This window comes from Meriones unguiculatus, chromosome 20, assembly GCF_030254825.1.
Source record: "Meriones unguiculatus strain TT.TT164.6M chromosome 20, Bangor_MerUng_6.1, whole genome shotgun sequence".
NCBI lineage: Eukaryota > Metazoa > Chordata > Mammalia > Rodentia > Muridae > Meriones > Meriones unguiculatus.
The window spans coordinates 48,011,502-48,016,849 of record NC_083367.1 but is presented as its reverse complement, the minus strand read 5'-3'; the positions used below and the strand labels follow the sequence as shown (position 1 = coordinate 48,016,849).

General features: G+C 43.7%; 1 pseudogene; it reads right to left on the bottom strand.

The window, feature by feature from the left end:
• Positions 1–3,971: 3,971 nt before the first annotated feature.
• Positions 3,972–4,400, bottom strand: LOC110548280 (ribosomal protein uL24-like; annotated as a pseudogene).
• Positions 4,401–5,348: the final 948 nt, after the last annotated feature.

Sequence of the window (5,348 nt, the reverse complement as noted above, 5' to 3'; positions counted from 1 at the left end):
CTTGTGGCAATCTTATCTGTTCTGTATTTACTGACATCCCTCCTCCAATAGGATGCTGTGCTCATGAGGTAAAACAGTAACAAAGACTTTCTTTGTGTTACGAACCAGTCTGGGAGTTTTATACATGTGTTTTATACATGCCACACGTCTCCTGGAAATACACCACCTCTGTCTTTTCATAGCCAAACTTCCCAGAATATATGCCCTGCTCCACGGAGCTCTTTTGTTTGTTTTAGACTGATGGAAATTTTTACAGTTAAGCCTCCCAAAGCCTCGTATGTTTTAGCAAAACAATGCCGGGGAAATTTTTCCAGTTACCTTCCAAATTCACAGACAGAACAGCAGCAACATGTCCACTGAGAATTGTGTCTCCAATGTCTTTGGAAGGTGCCATTATTTATGAATGGCCACAGGACTGTGAAACAAGGAGGTGGTCGAGGGGTTCCGTCCTGCGAGGTGTAAACATTTTGAGGTGCACTGAGGCTCCACAGAGAGCATGTGACCCTTTAATACTGCTGATGCTAAGGGTGACCTCAGAGCCTCATGACCAGATGAGTCATGGTCTATCACTGCACTGGTCCTGAATGCCCTTTTCCAGGGCTTTCCACATCCAGCCCTTTTTTTTTTTTGGCCTGATGCTGGACCGGAAGGGTCTATTGAGTTTCTAGGAGAGCTGTGAATGGTGGCTAACAGGAGCAAGCAGCCACTACAACAGAACGAGTGACAAGGCCCACAAAGCACATATGTAGCACCATGCTTTAACACAGAGGCACACAGGGGTGGAAGGCAGTTTCTATACTGTTGCAAACTGACCGCTTAATACCAGCGAGTGAAAGTCACAAAAGACAAAATGAAAAAAAAAAATTTCAAGTAAGTCTGTGGAAGTTCACAGACACTGACACAAAGAGAGGTAAGGGTTGAGGCTTGTATACGACCCTCTCCCATGTTTGGTTATGTTGGTATTCCAAGCCTCAGGCATGCCAAGCACATTTCTGAGCCATATTTTCCCCCTTATAGATACCTAATGGGATGAAGACAGTCAAGGGCACTTCTGGGAGAACAAGTAAGTGGCTTTCTTAGAAAAGACAGGACATGTACAGACATATGAATGACTTCTTGGAAGATGAATGTCTCCCTGGAGAACAGAGAGGATGGCTGTCTGTGACATGGTCCATCTGGGTATGGCACAGATGTCTCAACTCAGAGGATGAGAATGGATCCTAACGGGGTCGGGGCTCGTGAAAATTGATTTCTTTAAGGGGAAGCCTCTGCTCTTGGGCAGATAAGGGATTGCAGGAAATGAGATGCCTTCCGCTGAAAGCAATTTTCATAGAAAGTGGATATATTATGGTGGCGCGTCCAGAGGCCCTTCAGGAGTCTTAGTGTATTTTAGCTATGCTGTAGAAAACTGGTGGGGGCTGGGGGTTAGGTTGAGTTGAAACGCCATCCTGCTTTTTTCTGTTAGGATGATCTGAGCACCTTCATGCAAAGAATGCCTAATTTCAAACACATATTACTGACATTTAATCAGACTTATTAGCATTAACTCATTTTAACAAATGTCTATGGCAGGTTATTTAGATAGGGGTGTGTGTGTGTGTGTGTGTGTGTGTGTGTGTATGTATGTGTGTACTTGCCCTGACTTGTGTCCCCAAAGCATGTGACTATGATTGTATGTTATATGTCCAGCAGTGTCTAATTCCTTTGGAAGCATTTTACTTTTAATCTTCACAGGAGTTCTAAATAATAGGACCATCTCTATTTTGTTTGTCCACTCATTCATTGTATAAAAATAAGGTTTGCCATCTGTCTCAGGCTAGGATGAAAGTCACAACCTCCTGCCTCAGTCCCCGGTGCTAAGATTTCACACATGCATTGCCGTGCCCAGCTGGGGGGGGGGGCATTTGTGTCCCCTTCCCTTTCTGAGGAGCATAAAAAGGTGAAGTAGCACCCTGAAAATTTAACAGAAGTACGTGCCAGAGCTGGGACCTGAACTCAGGTATCCTCCCCAAAATCTGGGTTCTTAAACCCTCGAGGCTCCAAGGGCCTCTCCTAAAGGAGGAGCCATAAACCAATATATAGACTGCATACCCCTTCTCGCAACAGTTCAACTCACAGCGGATGGTCACTTCATAGTCATCCTCAGTGAAAGACTCAGCCAGTACAGGTGGGTAGACAGACACTCACTGACTATACGTTTTGCCACAATAACTGACTTTTACTCTTCAAAACCACCAAGATCTTGGAAGCCAAAGACTACAGAACTGTTCTAGATTGAACAAAACTGAAAAATTAATGAGGCATGATGATATATGTAACCAGTGACTCCAAAATGGATCCTTTTTTTTCTTTCTTTCTTTCTTTCTTTCTCTCATCTTCTTTCTTTACCTCCTTTTCTCCTTCTTCTCCTGCTCTCCTTGAAACCCAGATCACTACATGGCTGGAGCTTGCTTCGGAATGTAATCTTCTTACCTAGGTCTGGTGAGTCCTGGGATGACAGGTGTGTGCCACCATGCCCAAATAGACTGGAGCCCTTCACTCAAAAAGACACATCATGGTAGCTGGCCAATCCCGACAGAGAACTAGCTGTAGGTTAGAGGGTTGGAACTGGCTTGAAGACATTGGGAACATCTCTAGATGGGAATCCTTTCCCAAAGAACCGTGGAAAGCAGCTTTGTCTGTCTTGCTTTGCCGTCTGTCTCTGTGAGAAAACACTGGCCCCCAAACCAACTTGGGGATCATACTCCACTAAGCGAGTCCAGGCAGGAACTCAAGGCAGAAACCGAAGCAGAGATCACGGAGAAGTATACTCACCGGCTTGCTTTCCGTAACTAGCTCAGTTTGTTTATACACAGCCCAGGACCACCTGCCCAGGGGTGGCGCCACCCACATCAATCATTAATTAAGAAAATGTTCTCAGACATTGCTACAGGCCAATCTGATGGAGGCATTTTCTCAGTGACAGCCCCTCTTCCCAAATGGCTCTAGCTTGTGGCAAGCTGACGACCCTCCATCCTTGGAAACACCACACAGTTCAGCTTCCCTTACCAGCGTGATATATAAACTCCTGTCTTCCGATATTTAGGGCTTCACATACAGGAGCTTTCCGGTTGCTAATCTGCCTCCTGTTAAATGTTCCTCACCATGGTAATATAAAGGAAAATTTTCCCTCCTGATGAACCTATCAGTATCAGTTTCCTGATCTCGAACGTTGTAATGGTTTTGCCATGCTTATGTTGTTCGGTGTTTTTGTCAGGAGCGTTGCATGGAACACTCCCGCTGCCATGATGGTTGCTGGAAAGTTTTTTTTAAGTTAGGAGAGGAGTAAAGCAAACACACCCTCACCAAGGCAAATGAGTGGCTTACTCAGTAATGGAAAGACGGTATGCTAGTTAACTGTCGAGGGTGGCGTTGCTGGAGGCAGAGTGGGAGGAATGTCCTCAAAGTCAATCGTCTTAGAGGTCCAGTAGTTGAGCCCGCCTATAAGAGCAGCTAGGGTAGAATTTTGAGATGACTTCCTCACACCCCTATGTGGGCCATTAACGTTATCCTCTGTATCCATCCTACAATCTACTTCAGGTACCCAGAGTGAAGGTAGGGATTGTGAGTGCGTGCACCAGCATCCTGGCCAGTGTGGTGCTGCATGCCTGTAATCCCAGCCAACTGTGAGTCCGAAAGAGAAGGGGCTCAAATTCAAGGCCAGCCTGGACCACCCCAGCCTGGACTCTGTCTCAAAAGAAAGGAATCAAAACCAAAATATCTACAGGCTGGAGCTTCCAGAGAGGAGGTGTCCTTTCTCAACACCTACAAGGCAACTCACGACCATTTGTAACTCTAGTTCCAAGGAATCTAGTGGTACCCTTTTCTGGTACCCTGGGGCATTACATGCACATGGTATACATCTGTACATGCAAATCACTCATACACATAAAATAATAGTTTTTGTTGTTTTAGTTTAACTTAAGCAGTCTTTAATGCATCTTCTTGATCATTTCTTCCTTGGTTTTGCCTTTCTCCTTTCTTGCTTGTAGAGTCTTGGATTTCCTCTTCAGGATCATTTTGTGATCTTTGTCCAGCTTTAGCCTGGTCATTATTGCTTTGCTGGGGTGGGTGTCCACACGGACAGATGTGGCATCAGCCTTTCTTGCTGCACCCGTTCAACGGATGTATTTCTTCCTGTACACTCAGACCGCTTTGCCGATCTGCTGGCCTTCGTGGTGTCCTCAGGCAACCTGAACTTCAACATCCTTTCAAATGGGCATAGATCAAACATTGTACTTCTGTCTCTGCTCTTTGGAAAGAGGGAAAGACAAGACCTTCGTCCAAATGTGAGAAGGTGCATTAAAATGTGACTTGCAGTTTCTGCCTCAGTCAGAAGTCACAAAAGGATTGAACTTCATTTTGGAGGCTGCCAAATATATTTTTTAATCTGGGTAGACAATTAATAGGTCCCGATAAAGTCCATCTGAGGGGACAGTTTTCTTTTCTTGTACACAAGGTGTGCTACCACCTACTTACCTGTTTTTTTTCCTCAATATCAGCTGACAAAGAGAAGTGCAGAATTAAACAAATTTACAACAGTCCATTTTCCATGACAAATCACTTAATTTGAGGAACAATTTACATTTTTGGCTTTCTGGTCCCCTGCTGACATTGAGATAAATGCTACCAGACTTGGAGATTTATTTTCATTCAATTTCACATATTAATGTGATGCACAGAAATTGTTACCCCCTTCCTTTGCTCTCTGGTGCCTGCCCTCACTGTCTGGCAATCTTGTGGATGCTTGGTTGGCTCTTCATTTTGATACACTTAGGAAAACCCAGTGGGGCTCTAGTTCTTTGTCCTTAGCATCATCCATAATCACCCAAGTTTATGTTCTATTTGTTGGCTATCACTTTAGGCTTTATTTTCACCATGTGGGAGATTTTATCACCATGAATTGACCCAATTACCATGTTCACTTAATTATATTGCCTGGCTTTCTTATTTGGATAAATCCCTGAAAAGACTTTAAGGAGACATTTTAGAGAGCTAGCAGTCTGGCCCCAGAGCTTTCCTCCTCACACAGAAGACGTTTATTTAAAATGAACATGGACACAAACAAAACAAGCATCTAGACACTGAAAACTATTGGAGGAAAAGACATCAGCTGTTTTCTTTTACATTTTCTATATGAATATAAACAATATTCAAAATGGAAAAACATAATTGCTTTGCTTAATAAAAAAATAAATACTATCTTTTCTTTAAAAAAAGTTTATTCATAACTTTGGGACAGCAAAAAAGTAGAGTAGCCTGTAAATGTAAGGGTTCTCTATGCCCACCCTTGCTCTGAATAATGCCAC